The sequence below is a fragment of the Podarcis vaucheri genome (assembly GCF_965113315.1).
Source record: "Podarcis vaucheri genome assembly, chromosome: 12".
In the NCBI taxonomy this organism is placed as follows: domain Eukaryota; kingdom Metazoa; phylum Chordata; class Lepidosauria; order Squamata; family Lacertidae; genus Podarcis; species Podarcis vaucheri.
The window spans coordinates 37,781,692-37,799,454 of record NC_138750.1 but is presented as its reverse complement, the minus strand read 5'-3'; the positions used below and the strand labels follow the sequence as shown (position 1 = coordinate 37,799,454).

The window sequence follows — 17,763 nt, the reverse complement described above, 5'->3', positions numbered from 1 at the left end:
ACTTTAACCAAAAAGAAAACTGCTTTAAAAACCTTTGTTATGTGTTAAAACATGGTGACTTGAATGTCAGGTTCATCTTGCTCTTATTGAGAGTCCAGTGTTATGTGCTAATGTTTTCCTGCTGAGCTACTATTGCCTTTTTGCGCAGCTGTCGTGGTATTAATATAATATACCTTCCCCATTTGTGTAGAGGTCACTATTCTGTTGCCCACTCACATTACATCTGCTCAGATATTAACTGTTTGAGGTTTTTTATCTCAATAAATATTCAACAGTACCTCAACAACATGAGGTATTGCTTTTTCTAAAATGAATGAATAAAAATACAGTAGAAGACTTTTTTTATTCATTTGTTTCTTAGCAGCAGAAGAAAGTCTCTTGGTTAAAATCATATTCTATTCAAATTCTTACCTTACCTTACAAAATAGTTGCCTCTTTTTTCTATTGGACAGTTTGACAGACTGTAATTTAGTGCTGTTAAATTTTTGTCCATATGTTACTAAAAATAAAAAAAATCGGGTGGGGGGAACCGCTCTCTCTGTGTAGGGTGTTAAGTGTTCATGTCCTTATTTAAGGCAAATGGATAATATATTTTCTACCTCTGTCCCGCTGGAAATTCTGTTAAATTGGCACATGAGTGCCTCTTTAGTTGAGTAGTGAAAATAAAACGTTTCCACCATTATAAGCCTTAAAACTCTATACTTTATAATAATGGCATCTCATGAGCTATCACTATGAAACCTGACATTACATGATCGACGTGATAAGGTCTACAAAATTTCAAACTGATCCAGTGAAAATTGTTGGATTTACAGTAAGTTTAAAAGTGCTGAAATGTACACTTTTATTGGTTTAAAGTTTTGGTTTGATGAAGTTCTGGGCAGCAATTCAAAGGTTATTAATGTTTACCTGCCCCATTGAAGTCAGAGGTAGCAATTACTGGTAAAATAACTGTCAAAATACTATGGCACATGCATATTTTACATTTTGGAGCAGAAATTTGCCTGGACTTCAGTGTCTGCACAGTGAGCCACCTAATGAATGCTATGTGCAGTTTGGCACAGTGGTTGGACAAACTTCTTGGGCTCAATGGCATGTACAATTTGTGATGTTACATAGCATCTTTACTGATCACAGGATACGTTTCTTAAGGCGTCTAGGGAGATTAAATTTGGAACTATTTAAAATGCAAGCATTAATGTTTTTCAATACCTGGTTAGACATTCAAGTCATTTAAGATGATACTGTGAAATATGCCCCAGGGCCCACTTTCCAATACAGTGTCAAGAGACTGCATTTTCTATGTTTGTTCGATTTTAATAGTAGATGGGGTAATGATTTCATCAAGTTAGATAGTAGTGCAAGTTATACAGGAGGGTTGTTGACAAGGCTCTTGGGGTTATATCCCCTGTTGCAAACATATACTTTGCCTTCTAGAGCCTCCTTACATTGCTAGCAGCCTAACAATACACATACAGAAACTGTTTCTAAAAATGCTTCCCTTAGTATTGAAATAGGGTGTCATTTTTAAGCTTAAACCGTTACACAATTTCAAAGCAGACTTAAAGAAAAAAATAATTGCATACACTGCAGAAATGTCCAGTTTGTTGTATATCAGAATGAACTACATTCCCATGCCTGTCACAGATATAACTGCTGGATGTCATTCTAACAGCATGGCTCCATTCCACCCCCCACTCCACCCCCAGCAGATTTCCATGTAGCCTTTTAATCTGTCTCTTGTCTTTGGGTGTTTACACTTGATGCATTTAACCCAATGTTGTAGATATTCTACATATAAGGGCTTTAGGACTTGCTCAAGGGATTAACTAGCATTCTAGTGTCCTTCCTTTATCCACTTCAGTTCCTACATTCTTTTGCATCTGATACATGTTTTGACCAGATCATATTTCTCAAAATATTTAAGCCCACAGAAAGCAATTGACATAATGAACTAAATTCTTCCATATACTTTTCTAGACTTATTGGTTTACATTATACGTTTGGATTTCACAATTGAAACTTAATGTATGATTCAAAACACATCACAATCCTTTTCGTACCAGGCAGCTCATACTGGTCAAGTCTTCCTCACCTTGGCTGGTTCTCATCTTGTTAGCCAACCATGTCTCTCACTGGAGACTTCTGACCCTCTCGTGTTTTTCCAATATTTTGAAATTTCTTGATACTATCTTGTTTTGACTAAATGTTGTTTTCGCTATGTTGTTACTAAAAACACTTCTTCATCCTAAACATGTTTACTATTTCTTACTTTCAGCTGTTCATAAATGGTTATGCTTCCACTATCTTAACTCATACCAACTGTGTCATCATCTATGTTTATATAATTTCATGTTCTCAGTTTACCTCATTAGCTTACCCAAAGGCCTCACACTAACCCTTTCCCATAGCTAGTATTTTTTCAAGTATCATTTCTATAGAGTTCCTATCAAAGTAGGTTTCTGGAATCCTTTCTTCAAGTTTCCCCCCAATAACATGCATATGATGTATCACAAGTTAACAGCATTAGGCAGCATAGCAAGGATCTGTCATGTTGTTCTTGTTTCCCCTCAGCTCCTGGGAAAAGGAGTATGGGTTTTACAGAGCGATAGCTATCTTTAGTAAGTAGTTTAATGCAGCTCTCACAAAACAACAATGGTGGTTTGCTGTCCAAAGTTGGTAGCTGCTTGTGGCATGGGAGCAAGGAGCTATGTGTACATCTCTGAAAGTGAGGTTGGCTAAGGATTGGGAAGCCACCTCCTCTACTCGAAAGGCTTTGCAATAAGAATTTCCTGATCTCTTTAGTTTTCTCCAGCATTTGTGTAGGTGGGCAAAGATTTTCTAGCTCCATGTGGTATATGGATAATTGTGAAGTGTATTATATACCTATTATATAAGCTTATGTTCTGTTCCCATTGTCAGTGAATAATATCTCTAAAATTAAGTGTGAGAGGTTTTCATTCCATTTAATAGTGTGTGTATAGTTAGTGGCTCTGGTACTATAAGGATTTACCGTAATTATTTTAATTGCAATGAGCTATCCTATAAAACAACACAGTAACAAGTGAACATAAAAAGTGGGTCATAAAAATAATCTCTCCCCCACCCCACCCCACCCCACCCCACCCACAAGAAGTATTTTGTCCTGTAGGAACCAACATATTGCATTCCTTTATGTTTTTTTAAAAATAAAATCTTCTCCCAACTCAGTATTACAGTCTTATTGAAAATGTAAGGTCTTAAAAGAATTCTTTCTTTTGGATAGAAAATAGAAGAAAATGATTATTTTTGGCTCCTATTTGGTATTACCTTTTTCAATCCAAAAATATTTCAGTAAAGTGCAAAAAAAAAGCTACCTGGGCTGTGGACAAATATTGATAATAAACAACAATTAAGGTTTCCTTATTTGAAAATAACTCTGGATTATGACATTCCCAGCTATGCTGGTTCTCTTAGATTTTCCTTCAACTTATCCTTAAATCCCTTACTGTGTTCATTTGCCACGTTAAAAGTTGGAAAAGTCTGTCTGTAAACAATTCCATGAATCCTTCCAGTCTCTCTAATAGCTGATATCCAGAGTTATATACAATATTAGTTTCCATTGATAATTGCAGCAAAAGTATAGTTGTACATAAAATTTAAGTACTCATACTTTTCAATGCCAGTGTAAGTGCTGTCATATGGCGGCCATCCTGGGACTGCACCACTTAATAATTCAGTTTTTTAGCTTGCAGTGCTAAAATATTCCCTGTCCATGTAGCATTCCAGACCTAGCCTACTTCTTGATGTTCTGTTTGTGTTTAGGGAGGCCTCTTTGTATGGGAGAGCAAGCATTCAAACCTGCAGTTCACCCATCTGCATTCTGAAGGTGTAAAATGCCAGGAGGGCTGTCTCATATGCTTTTTGTAGATCAAGTCTTTGGATAGAGGAACACTTTCTTAAGGGCCTTTCTGCACCTGTATTTTAAAGAACTACCCAAGTTTTTTCATCGCCGTATATTTGCCATTCATAATACAGTACTTTTGAGAAAACATGGGTTTTCAGAATGATCCATCTGAATTGTGCTCAATGACCTATCTTCCTCCTGCCTGGAGCTATGGGGTTGTGATGTGGCTGGTACAGTGGCTATAGACTCTTATCTGGCAGGTGCAAAAGGCGTTTGTACCCACTTCCCCCAACTGAGCAGTCACTTTTTCCCCCCTTTTCACTCAGTTGCACAAAAAAACTTCATAGCTATGATAAATAGCCCTAAAAATGAAGTTAGGATGCAGATCCCCAACCGCAATCTCTGTGAGAAGCATGAAGAATCTAGGTACTAATCATGGAGGAGTAATTAAGAAAATGTAGGCATAGACCAAATTTGAAAAAATGCCACATACTGTTGAAGAAATACTGTATTAATGCCCTGTTGATAATTTTTATTATTGAGGCAAGTGCAGCCAGGAGTAAATAACTAGGATTAATAGATTTTATTTTTTTAAGTTTCCGTGCATGTAATTCACTTGGGTATTTTAATAATAGAACAACAGGTAAAGCATACCCTGAAATGCATTACATTCAGCTCTAAGGTGAAAAATAATTGATTATGCAAAGTAGGCCTAGGTCCATGTAAATGTTTAGGGATTTTACTTACAAATGCATGCTGGTGTCTCAATCTTTTGGCACTTTTTAGTAACTAGAGCATGTCAAAATGTAATAATTGTTTGCTTTTTATTTTAGTACTTTCCCCCTACTTCTAAAATATATTACCTCTGCAACTTTTGAGCTATTTCTCCAAACTAAATATCCCGTGTTATTTCAAAACTAGAGTTCCTCATTTTTTACTAGGAAAAGGTCTGCAATGCCGGCCAGATAAAAAAATCTTAGTGGAACACAAAACCCACAAAACCGCTTTAATTGCCATTTATATAAGGCTGCATATTAAAATATCCAGGAAGGAATCTATTACAGTGGTACCTCAGGTTACAGACGCTTCAGGTTACAGACTCCGCTAACCCAGAAATAGTGCTTCAGGTTAAGAACTTTGCTTCAGGATGAGAACAGAAATTGTGCTCCAATGGCGTGGCAGCAGCAGGAGGCCCCATTAGCTAAAGTGGTGCTTCAGAGAACAGTTTCAGGTTAAGAACGGACCTCCGGAATGAATTAAGTTCTTAACCTGAGGTACCACTGTATATACCTTTTCATTTCTCCTCTGTTAATGAAATGTGCCTTGTGCTCACGCTACACCGCTATACTCCTCTCTAAAACATATTTACTTAGATGACCACTTGCAAATCTACCCAAACAGCTTTCCTAGCAGAGGTGTAGTGGGGGGCAGGGGGGTCATGGCCTCAGGCACACATTTTTGTGGGGGCGCAATCCGGCACCCCAATGACAGGCATGGAGCCCTGGCAACTGAGGCACGGCAGCAAGCACTTTTGTCTAGTGGGCAGGTGGATGGACGCAGTGGGTGAGGAGCCTGTTGGAAGCGGGTTCCATTCACCCTCCATGCGGACTTCACATGTGCCTCCATCCCAGCTGCCCAGTCCACCAGGGGGGCACAACATTTGCCAAAATCCAAGCTACACCACTATTTCCTAGGAAACAATGGGCTTTCATTAGGAAAATATTATATCACAGTGATAGAGCATGTGTTCTGCATTAAGTAGGTTCCAGGTTCAATCACTACTGTCTCCTGGGGCTGGACAAATCTGTCTGAAACTCAGAGCCACAATCAGTCAGTGTAGAGCTAGATTTGTCAGTTAGAGAGCAGTGTAACTGTCTAACTGAGATCCTTGGAAGGAAAGGATAGCATATAAATGTAATAAATAGCTAAATACCGTATTTTTTGCTCTATAACTCACTTTTTCCCTCCTAAAAAGTAAGGGGAAATGTGTGTGCGTCTTATGGAGCGAATGGAGGCTGCGCAGCTATCCCAGAAGCCAGAACAACAAGAGGGATTGCTGCTTTCGCTGCACAGAGATCCCTCTTGCTGTTCTGGCTTCTGAGATTCAGAATATTTTTTTATTGTTTTCCTCCTCCAATAACTAGGTGCGTCTTGTGGTCTGGTGTGTCTTATAGAGCGAAAAATACGGTAGTTAATACAACCTCAATTTGGGAATTGACATAGCTGGTCCTTCTTCCTTATAGGCCTCCCTCTTTTTTGCCTCTGCTGCTGGGGGAATATTCTTTCCTACGGTTCTCCCAGCTACTCCCTCTAACAGATAAAGGGAGGGAGAGAGAGAGAGAGAGAGTTCCCCAGGAAATAAGCTTACTGTAGTGTGCTACTTCTAACTACTAACTGCAAAGTCAAGAGATCACAATTTTTCCCAAACATGCCCTTGCAAAATAAGAAAAAGAAAAGCTATAACTTCCTTCAATTATTACCCACTGGAACTCTATCATAATCTGTCTTAGTAACTTTCTCCCCAGTATATTTTTTATTCAAAATTGAGCCTTGCAAATTATCTCTATTTTAGTTTACAAATAGGAAGAATAGAAAAAAAGTAAGCCCGAACCTGTTTGCTTAAAATTAAACTCCAATTGAAATGTGTCCATAGTAGCTTTCTATTAATTCCTAATAAACAATGGAGCTCAATAAAATGCACGCATGGTTTAGCACAGGAACAGATTCCTTATAGCTATAAATCAAGCTAGAGTGGGTATTACCATCACTAATACATCCATTAATTCAACCTCACTGTTAACGTTACTACAGCTACGAAGAAAAACTTGGCTAATAGGCAGCTGCCTGCAATGATCCTGGCCTGAGGAAAAATTGCAAAGTTGAGCTAACACTCCTTGTCTTACTGAGCACAATAGCATTTACTTTTAAATCCAGAAACTAGAAAAATGTGAGAAACCAAGGCAATATGTTTATAGTGCATTCATTTGCAGTCTGCTGTGTATCAAAGCATATATGTACACAAATGTACAAACAGGAATAATCTAGGTGTAGGTATAATTCATGTTGCATATGCATAAGCAGGAGGGGGAGGGGAATTTATGAGAGGCTGGCCAGGTTTAATTTGTGTCTGCTTGTATTTAGCACTTAAAGTTTCTTACATTCAGTTTGCTCAGAAGCGTGATGAAGTGCTTCTTGCTTCTGCCTCAAATCAGAAATGCATGAAGTGCAGCTGCAGAGATAATACATTCTCCCCAAAGGCTTTGGCTGAGCAAATTAGGTGTCAATGGGGTGCCTGCGCAGGCAGTACTCTCTCTAATTAGTCTCTTGAGCCTGGTTGGTGGCGAGAATAAGATGATCTAATCAATTGGTCTGTGTCTGATGGTACGTGTAAAAATCCTACCAGGCAGAGCTGTCTCCCACAGGTCACTCACCTGCACAGCAGGATTGCTCATTTTCATTTTTCATCTCTTCCATCACATGATGCTGACAGTTGGTTTTAAGAAAATTGAATTTAAAAAAAGAAAGAAAGAAAGAAATCTGGTTCATAGGGCATGTGGGTCAGAATTAAGTTGCATTATGGGTATTGGTGATCCAGTTCATTAACATGGGTAGCAGAATTGGTAGCATGAATTTGTTTGCCATATACATGGTTTTGTCAATAACATAAAATCTTTTTATTCTTGATTCACAAAAGATGATTTCAGTAAAAATGTAAGCAAGGAAAGAGTGCTTGTTCAATGCATTCGAGGGAGTGTTATCTATTGCCTAATATTATCAATGGAATTTACCAGTAATTGGGAATGGCACTTTGCATGCAGAGAAACAGGGCATCCTCTTCGTTATCGCTTCACTTTTTAAAAAACAACCCATGTGATTGGAGGAACCAGTATTCTAAAGTGGTATCAAGCCAGCTGTGTGCATTGAGCCTTGAGTGTGTTCAGCATGCTAAGACACTGTGGGAGCCCTGCCCCATCCTTTTTCTCAGAATGTACCTCCAAATGGACTGCCCTTAAAAGTCATGGTGTGTATGCAAAAAGAAGCTAGCATGCCCTAAGTATTTTTTTTAATTGGGACAAATATTCTGGAAATAGTGATATCTTACCCCATGCCTTTAACTATAATTAATATTTTAAATCAAAGCTTTGTCTCACTTCTGTTCTCCTCAGACTAGCAGCAACAGTATTTTAAAGTTATTATTTGGCTTCTTTGTTCAAGTCTGGTTCTGATTTATGAGAGAAGCAGCTCTATATGGCACAGGATTTGTGGACAAGATGAAAACACGATTGTACTGATTCTTAAGCCCTTAAGTTGTATCCTAATCATGCTCATTTTTTTCTGTAAATATACTGTGAAGAAATCAAACCTACCCACACAACCTTTTGTGTTTCAAAATTAAAAGTGCATTTTTATGGCAGTATGTTGTTCTACGTCAAAGGGATTTTTGAGGATCTCTGAAAGCAAGCCTTCCTTTGCTCTTGGGAAATCAGAGGTAGCAAATACTGGATTTTGCAGCAGTTGCTGTTATAAGCAAAGATGTGACCGGAGGCCATATCACCATCTGCAAAGATTCTAAGAGAAACTTTGATTTTTCCTGATCTGAAGAAAAAAATAAAAATTAACTGGATTCTTTTCTAAAATAGCTTTAAAAATACTGCCATGAAACCAAGGACTGGTCTATAATGTAAGAACGGACATTGTGTCTATAACACTTATGCACTGAGTAAAACCCATTGTCTTGTCTCCTAGACTTTGTATTGGTTCATTCTCTCCCTCAGGCAAGTGGTTTCTCACTCTTCTGGCAATGCAAAATGTTGGATTTATTTTTTTTAATGACACCATAAGAATGAAGTACCAGATTTACTCAAGTATAATGTGCCATCAAATCTAATGCGCACCTTAATTTTCACAATGTAATTTAGCCAAAAAAGGTGAGCATTAGATTTGAGTAAATATGGTAATCAGTCTCCTATTTTCTGCTAGTTCTGCAGACTAGCGTCAGCAAATGCTTGTTTGAAAGGATGAAGTTTACCCATAGTGATTAAGAAACAGCTCTTCCCAACTTACTATTTCAATTCTATATACTTCATAAGGCACAAATTAATTCTACTGAAGGTGACATCAGTGGCACCAACAGCACCCACTAAAAAAATTTGTTAAGAGGAGTCAGTCAAACAGTTGAGCTAATCAGTCAGAAGGTATTAGGAAGGTATAGGCCAGTAAATAGTTAAGATATCTGAGAAACCATAAACTTGTTAATGTTTGTAAAATAAACTTGTTTTTTTTGGTTCACTTTTAACAGCTGACTGGACTCAGTGTTTTACCAGAGAGTAACTGGTTGGTGGCAGCGGGGAAGCGAGCACAGTGGTGGCACAGGGATCAATAGACCGTTAAACGTCCGGGGACCCTGTGTGACCCAGTGGCGTCACCCAGAATCTCTGTCAGAAGCTGTTATTAGTCACTAGAACCCATAAGGTGCCCTGCATTTTCTGTACATGGAAATAGTACTCTAAAGCAAGAGTGGAGAACCTTTTCCAACCCAAGGACTTCATTTCTTTCTGGGCAAACTTCCAGGAGCCACATGCCAGTGGTGGGTGGTCTCAGGCAAAACTGGGTGAACCATTAGCCTAGGACACATTCTAGCCGGCCAAAATTATTAGAATGCAAGGCAAAATTATTAGAATGCAAGGCAAGAAAAGGTGGTGTGGCCAGATAGAGAGTTCTGAAGGACCCATTCAAACCTGAGTTCCCCACTGCTTGCCTAAAGCATGTACAATCTAAACTCCATTACTAAGTCATCACAGACACATACCCGCATACACAAATTGGGGTCTGGGATTCAGGGCAATTTCACTTGAGAGCAAATTTTGAAGGCCCAGCATACCTCTTTACATATTAGGTGCAAGCTTAATTAATTTTTTTAAATTATTATTTAAATTCCTCATTCTTGGTAGTAGAGCTTCTGTAACTTCCATCTTATTTCATCATCCAACCATTCCTAGTGTTACATGATATTATCTCTTTTATTCTAACAAGCCATCCTATGTAGGTTAGGTTTAAGGCTAAATTGCCTGCCCAAGATTATAGAGTGAGTTTCAAGACTGTTCATAGAACTCTGTTCTCCTCCCCAACATCTCACTCTAATGTGGACCCACATACCTGGCTCCAAATCTAGAGCTGATGAAGGGAGGCTCACTTACGGGCCAGGGAGATGGGTGTGTCTTTGTAATTTCAGAAGAGTCAGCTAATTGGCGATCGACACAGCCAGTTTCTGTTGCACAGCTCCTGAGTTCGGTTGTCTTAGGAAGAAGGGGTGGGTGTGGATCTGCTCAAGCAATTTTAGTACACACCATTCAAGGAAAACATTTAAGAGTGCCTACAGTTCAAGCCTTTCCTTCAGAATAGCTTAATATTTGAAAAAGGGAACCCTATATTACCGTAAACCAAAATCAGTTTGCTGATACTTAAGCATTATAACAAGTTACTTTGTACTGTTATGTTCTTGGCCGTGATCCTTATTGTACTTTCTGTTGGTTTTTATAGGAACTAAGATCACCAGACTGGAGGAGAACCAAAACCTAAAAAGAGAGCCAACACTATGAAGACACCATGGCCCTGCTTCCTTTCTCTCTCAGTGGTGGATTTCAGTCACAAGAAAAACAATGCTGGCAAGACCTTGTTCCCCTTCCCTCTCAGTTTATTTAAAACCTTGCACGCATTTCGATACCTTGTGATTTCAAAGACCTCTGTGAAGATTAAGCTTTTTTGCTTACTGATACATGGCATGTTCTCCCCCCCCCCCAGCCTTTTGTGTTGAGTTTATCTGGTTTTTCCACAGCAGCACAAAACCCTTGTGAAGATATTTATGCTTTCACCAGCAATGTCTTATTAAGACAACACATTTGGTGTTCACACTTCTTCAGTAATGTCTGTAGATAAAAGCCAGTCATGGCATGCCACAGTGTGTGTGTTCATCGAAATGTTCCACATATTTTGCAAATTGTCAGAAGGATACTTTAAGCTAAAGCAGAGCTTTCCAAGTTGGTTGTAACACAATCAGTATCTTACAACTATGCCCATTTATTACTGCTAGAGGACATCACGTTCCTTTCTTTAACCATGGCAATAAGTGCATCTTAGTCACCCTGAGTTTGGTTACTCTGCCTATGTTGCATAATTTGGCAGGTATTAAAACAGACTTCCACTATATATATATAGTACTGAGTACTTCAAATATTTGAGACCTATTTAGAATAAAGGGGTTTTGGGGTTCCACATTTACTTTTTCCTGTAGCTTAGTTCATAATATATTCTAAAAAGTAAAATAAAGAAGATGAAGGGGGGGGGGGAAATGAGTTTACATTAGATAAGCACTATGGTATAGAATCTGTAGTTGCTGAATGAGCCATTAAAAAGCCTAGTTTTTAATAGTCATCCGAAATCCAAATATTTGTTCTTCCAAACCAAAGCATCTTTCCAGTTATTTTTATAAGATGTTCAGATACGATTGGAAAACGCCTCTGTTACTGCATCTTCAAATGGGATTTTCCCAATAATCATTCAAATTTCTAAAGATTAAAGTAATTGGGAATTGAAGGGATTTCTATTCTTGTTTTGAGGGAGGATGGAGGATGGAGCCTATGGGAATCTTACGGGTTGTAGCGGTTTCTGCCTACCATTCACCATCCCTAACATGATTAATAACACTTGTATTCTAGGAGATGGGGAGTGGGCAATCCAAAAAAATAAATTTGACATGCTTACAGTGGGGATTTCTCATCCATTTATTCCAACAAAGAAAGCTTCTTTGCCTTTCTAGTAAATCAGCTGCCTAAAAACACGTCTATTTTTGTAACACGCCGATTGTAGCATCTAATGCTATGTTAGAAAAAAAGGAGAAAACAGGGATATAGGGCCCATTCTGAACTTTCATTTTGTAAACTGATGTCTTGATATTGTTTGGAGTTGGCAAATTATTGATTTTGCAGAGGACTTGTTTTTAGCAAAAGGCAACAGTGGTAAATATTATTCTGTGATATTGATTCCAGTAGTTATACAATAAGTAAAATATGCACCTCCTAAACACCACCTAAATACTACTACTAAAACTCAAACCCTAAATATCTCAAACTTTGTTTCTGTATCTGTGGAAACAAATAATCACAAAATAAAATAGAACACTTTGAACGTAACACAGATGCCTTAACTATGACTTGCTTTGAGTTTCATATTCAACCTTTTGTATGAATCTCCTTTTCCAAGTTAGGTCATATTTACTTGGATGTTTCAAGATGAGGGTTTCTTTTTTTAAAAAAAAGTATCTGTGCTTGCAAAAATGTGAGGAATCTTTGAGTATGTAACAAAGGTTCAATTAGGAAAATGAGGGTAGATCTTTAGATGTAAATCTCTTGCTTTGGCAGCTTAAGGAGTGAGGGAGGCAATTACACTCCTTGTTGAGGCATCTGATGGTTTGATGCAGAGAGGAATTCTACTGAAGAGCTCTCATCTGTGGTTTAAATGCCTAGCACCTTACTGTCCTCAGTTAATCAAAAGCTCAGAGCTTCTGCTTAGGTTTTGTGAATGTGCATATGTATGCTTTCAGTGCTTCCTCTATTTAAAATAGCCATTAATGCAACTGAACATATTTGCCTATAATATTTAGTTATCAGCTATCAAAGTCTGAGAGTCAGCCCCACTCCACGCATATCACTTCAATTACATGTTTTTGGAGTGATTTCCCATGGAGGATTACATACATAAAAACACTGCGTGAAAACTGAAAATCTACACACTCCCCAAGAAGGATTTGTGGTCAAAATACGTCATTCCTAGATATTCCTGTTATAATCTGGCTTTTCAATTCCAGTGTTATTTTCAACATATCCCTTCATACAAATCATTCCAAAAGCATGCATGAGAACAATATTTTTGGCAGAGTCCCTATATTTAGCTTCTTAAAGAAGTTACTTTTTTGTTCAAGGTGCTGAGATTCCAACAGAATTCCATGTACTTCAAGCAACTAAATTTTAAACCAGCTTGAACTTTATAGTTGTATTGGGGTGGGGAGGTAATTGTCACTGCAGTGTAAGAGGAATACACATAAGGGTTGTGTGATGGGCTGATATTGTGCAGTATGATCTGCTGTATCCACATCATCAGGCTGGCCAAGAAAAAAATCCAGTGCAGTATAGTTAACCCATGCAAGTCCTCAACAAAGAGAGTTGTAATTATAAAACCATGCCCTCCCCCTTTTAGAGCATACTCCAACCCCAAAATATATTCCAATGTTCTATTTGTTTCTGCCAAGTCCCAAGGCTAGATAATTTTGTTCATAACTCCTTCTACGCCATTTTATCCCTCTAATGATTCTCTTAAGGGTCATTCAGGCAAAACCGCTAATTTCCAGAACTCTATTCTGGAGGTGTAAAGGCAATCCTGGAGAGCTTTGGACACTAGATAACACAGGTTTTTAAATGTTACATCTACCTCCACCATCAGCTGCGCAAGCTTTCTCTGCATCTGAAGATTGTGCCCTTGACTGCAGCAGGAGATGGGAATCTTGCGCTCTGGGCACTCCGAAGTCCCTTGCACTGTTTCCCCTGTGTTATGAAGCCACTCTGAGCTTTACAAGATTGCAACAAAAGCCAAAACTTGATACAGTTCGTCCTCCTTTCAGTTATTTGAAAAGAAACAATTCTTATTCTCATTTCCCCATGTATATAACAATTGTGGGCTGATTCATATGTTGCTGAAATGGAGGTTGTTGCTTTCCCATAATTGAATCCCGTACTTTTCCAGTAACAGTTGAATGAGCTTTATCACATGGGTAGATGTAAAGTCTACCTACAGGATCCAACTATTCCGCATGATTCTGTGCTTCAAATGCATAGCCAGAGAACTAGCAATAGAGGACCAGAGGTGGGGAGAGCCACAATCGTGCTTTTTTGATAACACAGATTGGGCCTATGTGATTGGTATTAGAAATGCGACAGCTTTCCTTTTCCTTACAGTACTCCTGAATTGCACCCCTTCTTGTTTTAGTGGGCTTACCCAATGAGGAGAGGAGACTCTGAAGTTGTGAAGAGCTTCAGCTTGCAGTCAACAATAAGAGTTTGCTGTAATGTTGATTTTTCTTTTCAGAGGAACCCTACCAAACATGCAAAACACCTAAACAGTGGTGTAGTATTGGCATTACTTGACTATACAGTACCCTTGGGGTTATTTTAAGAATAAAGTGGTTAAGTAGCAGTAGAAATTTTAATGCACAATGGCTAGAAAACTTTGGGGTTCAAGTCTTCCTTTCAACATTTGGAAGAGCTTTACATAGACATTTCCTATTTATTCTGGTTTGGAAAAACCCTCACCACTCTCAGTGGTGAGGGCAACAGACCCTAAGTGTGATCTTTTATGTGTGTGCACAATGGACTACGAACTGTGTGCTCCATACAAAACATTATTATTGTTTTTATAACCTAATAGGATAAATGGCATTTAGACTGTACAGACTGGCACTGAATATAGATGCCATATAAATAGATGTTCTGTTATTGGCCATAACTAAACCTTCTCTCTTGACATAAAGGTGTGGAGGTAATTATATTTGTTGTTGCCTTGCAATATTCTCAAAAGCAAAAACAAAGGATGCACTAAGAAATTCCCTAATCCCAGAAAACTGCCCTTCTGCAGTGCTATATTCAAAATCTTCCCTTGCTGGGGCTCTTTATATAAGGCACAAAAGTGCTCTTTTTAACAGGGGTTTGGTACTCAAACAATGTTAATATTAAATATGTATACATACATATAGCCACACAATTTAGAATGACAGCTTAGTAAGCAGTATGGTTAAGTAAATGTTACATTGTTTGTTTTCAATGTGTAATTTGTCTGTATTATGAAAGATGTAATGGTTCGTCAGGTGTTGACTGTTTTCATGTAATATTATATTGAATAAAGTATCAAAGGATTTCTATGCTTCTTGGTAATTTTATGTACAATTAGTACCACAATTCAAAAAATTTAAAAACGTATGGAGAACATTTGAGAATGGGAAAGGAGAGCTTTTTGTTTAAGGGGTTTGAATTACTTCCATTGGCTTTATTGATAAATTTACTTTTTGAGAACAAATTGCAGCACAATATTGTTATTTGTTCATTCCCTCTGGGTTTAAACTGATGGTGGCAATGAGATCTTGAATTAACAAGAAATGTCCTGTTTGTTCATTCCCCTGTGGTTATATTTCGTTCAAGATACAGGACAAAAATACAAATTCAGAGGCTGTGCTTAAGGCAACCTTCTTTCTACACAGGATCAAAGTACTACCATTGGGGGGGGGGGCGGGGAACCACTAACACTCTTCAAAACAATATAATTTGGTTATGTGGATATAGCTCATATTTCAAGTTGCTTCTTAGCTATACCTCTTGCCAAGTTCAGCCTGGCTGTTACCACCAAGAAAGCTTTGCTGTAATAGCTACTGCTCCCCAGAGGAAAGTAAAACCAGAGGGAAGGTGTTTGAGCAACCCTGTGCCACTAGGTTAATGCACAGCTTTTCAGAATAATGGCCGCCATTGTAAATCATAGCAGTGTGAACCCTACAGCAGCAAAACAGCCCGCTGCTACCAGTGGGGGGTGGTGTTATGGGCATTAGCTTTGAGAAGCTTATACTGCACAAGAGCGAGGAGGATAAAGGATACAAATCAGGAAACAACTGACAAGACTTTTTATTATTAAAAAAAAAACCCAGGGCCTAGTATTTACTGTTCATTCCCCTTGTGAATAGTCGTATATATTGTCTGCAGTGAATCATGCTGAGTGTCAAGCACAATAGCTAAGAGCACACTAACAGTTCTACGGTTGTTCCTTCCAGAGGTGCTTGCTGAACAAGTAGAGCACACAATTGCTAAGCTCTGTTCTATTTCCAGAGAGTTAGAGAGAGATGAATTTGTGATTAATTCACAGTGCTAATATTCCTGTCTCTACAGACGGTGGGAACAGCAGCATATTTCAGAATGAAAAGCTTTCTCCTCGGCCAGTAGCCAGGGCCACAAAACACTGACAGGAAAGAGACCTTTCTCCGCATTGTCCAAACTTTGCTCCCGCTAGGTAAAATAAAGCTCTGCTTGTGCTGGACACTATCTTCTTAACCACTGATGGCCAGACCTAACACATCAAGCTTAGGAAATTTCTCCTTTTTCTCCCTGTCCCAGTGACAGATATTACCATGAAGAGAAACAGTTTAGCAGTGGATTACCTTATTCCCTGACGCGGGTGGCGCTGTGGGTTAAAGCCTCAGCGCCTAGGACTTGCCGATCGAAAGGTTGGCAGTTCGAATCCCCGCGGCGGGGTGCGCTCCCGTCGTTCGGTCCCAGCGCCTGCCAACCTAGCAGTTCGAAAGCACCCCCGGGTGCAAGTAGATAAATAGGTACCGCTTACCAGCGGGAAGGTAAACGGCGTTCCGTGTGCTGCGCTGGCTCGCCAGATGCAGCTTTGTCACGCTGGCCACGTGACCCGGAAGTGTCTCCGGACAGCGCTGGCCCCCGGCCAATAGATGTGAGATGGGCGCACAAACCCCAGAGTCTGTCAAGACTGGCCCGTTCGGGCAGGGGTACCTTTACCTTTTACCTTATTCCCTACTTTCAAGGCCTTGTGGAGCGAGAACAATTAGCAGGTGAAGGATGCTCAAAACTGGCTATCTCTTTGCCCATCCACCCGATGGTCACAGAATGAATGGAAGAACTGTGTCTATAGGTGGCCATTTTAATGGCAGCAAATGCTTATGCAGTGGTTGTAAAGATAATTCAACCGCTAGCCAACCAAAGCACATTTCATGATCAGAGATGTCACTTCCTCAAGACTGTAATGGGTCAATTTTCTCCTGTTATCAGTAAGCATTATTACACCCTGAGCTTGCTGGGTGGCTTCTAAAGAGGGGTAAAGCTGGAGGCAAAATAGTAAGTAATGTCACATAGGGTTGCCATTTATTGAAATTATAAGTTGTTGGAAGCTGAAGAGGTAACGGGATTTGGTGAGCAAGAAGAGCCTGTGGCAGAGAGCAGTCCAGAACCAGAGGCAGAAGAGGAGGCTGGAGAGGAGTGGTGGCCAAGAAACAGCGATGTGTGAGGAAGCCAAACTGTCTCCCCCTCCTGCTGTGACCAGCTCCCCTCCCCTGTGGTCTCCCAGAAGGCGAAGAAGTATGATGAGGACAGAGCAAAAGTAGGCAAGATGATGGATGAAGCCTCAGATTGCTTGGGAAGGAACTGGGGGAGGATGGGGCTTTGCAAGTGGTGGAAAGGGAACCTTCAGTCCTCACAAGTGTCTCATAGGGGCAAGTTCTACTGGGAAGAGTTGCTTGTGCTCACTAGGTCTGGCCTCCTGAGTTGTCTTGTTTCTTTGAATAAAGTAACTCACTGAAGCCATGTGAGTTACTGCTGACCTGCTCCTAGCACCTGCTCCTGACAGCACCTTTTGAGAAGACCAAGACTGGAGCCCAGTTCAAAAGCTGTCTTGTTTGCCTAAGGCAGGGTTGGAGAACATGCAGTCCTCCAGATGTTGGGACTCCCATCTCCATCAGCCCCAGACAGCATGATCAATGGTCAGGGATGGTGGGAGCTGGAGACCAACAAATCTATGGAGGATTATTATTATTTATTAGGTTTCTATACCATTCTTCATCTGAGGATCACAGGGCAGTTTACAATATAAAAGCACAAAAATACATGCCATAATAACAAACAATATGCACTTTCTATATTTCTTTGCCACTTTGTCTTTTCCAGTTAACACAGCTTCCTAGTTCTTGTGACATTTTATCCTACTTCATTGCTGAGGTAACTGGCACACATTCAAAGCATAAATAATAGCTTAGGGGATGCATTGCAACA

At 39.4% G+C, this 17,763-nt stretch overlaps 1 protein-coding gene and 1 long non-coding RNA gene across 16 annotated transcripts in view; one reads left to right on the top strand and one right to left on the bottom strand.

The window, feature by feature from the left end:
• CDK14 (cyclin dependent kinase 14) overlaps positions 1-14,848 on the top strand; it is a 241,054-nt gene extending 226,206 nt beyond the window's left edge. For all 5 annotated transcript variants that reach the window (XM_082194166.1, XM_082194169.1, XM_082194168.1 and 2 more), the window contains one exon: positions 10,427-14,848. The gene's annotated coding sequence lies outside the window, so the exon portion shown is untranslated. The remainder of the gene's footprint in view (positions 1-10,426) is intronic.
• Positions 1-17,763, bottom strand: part of LOC309515908 — a 304,876-nt gene that overhangs the window by 102,209 nt on the left and 184,904 nt on the right. The window lies entirely within an intron of this gene.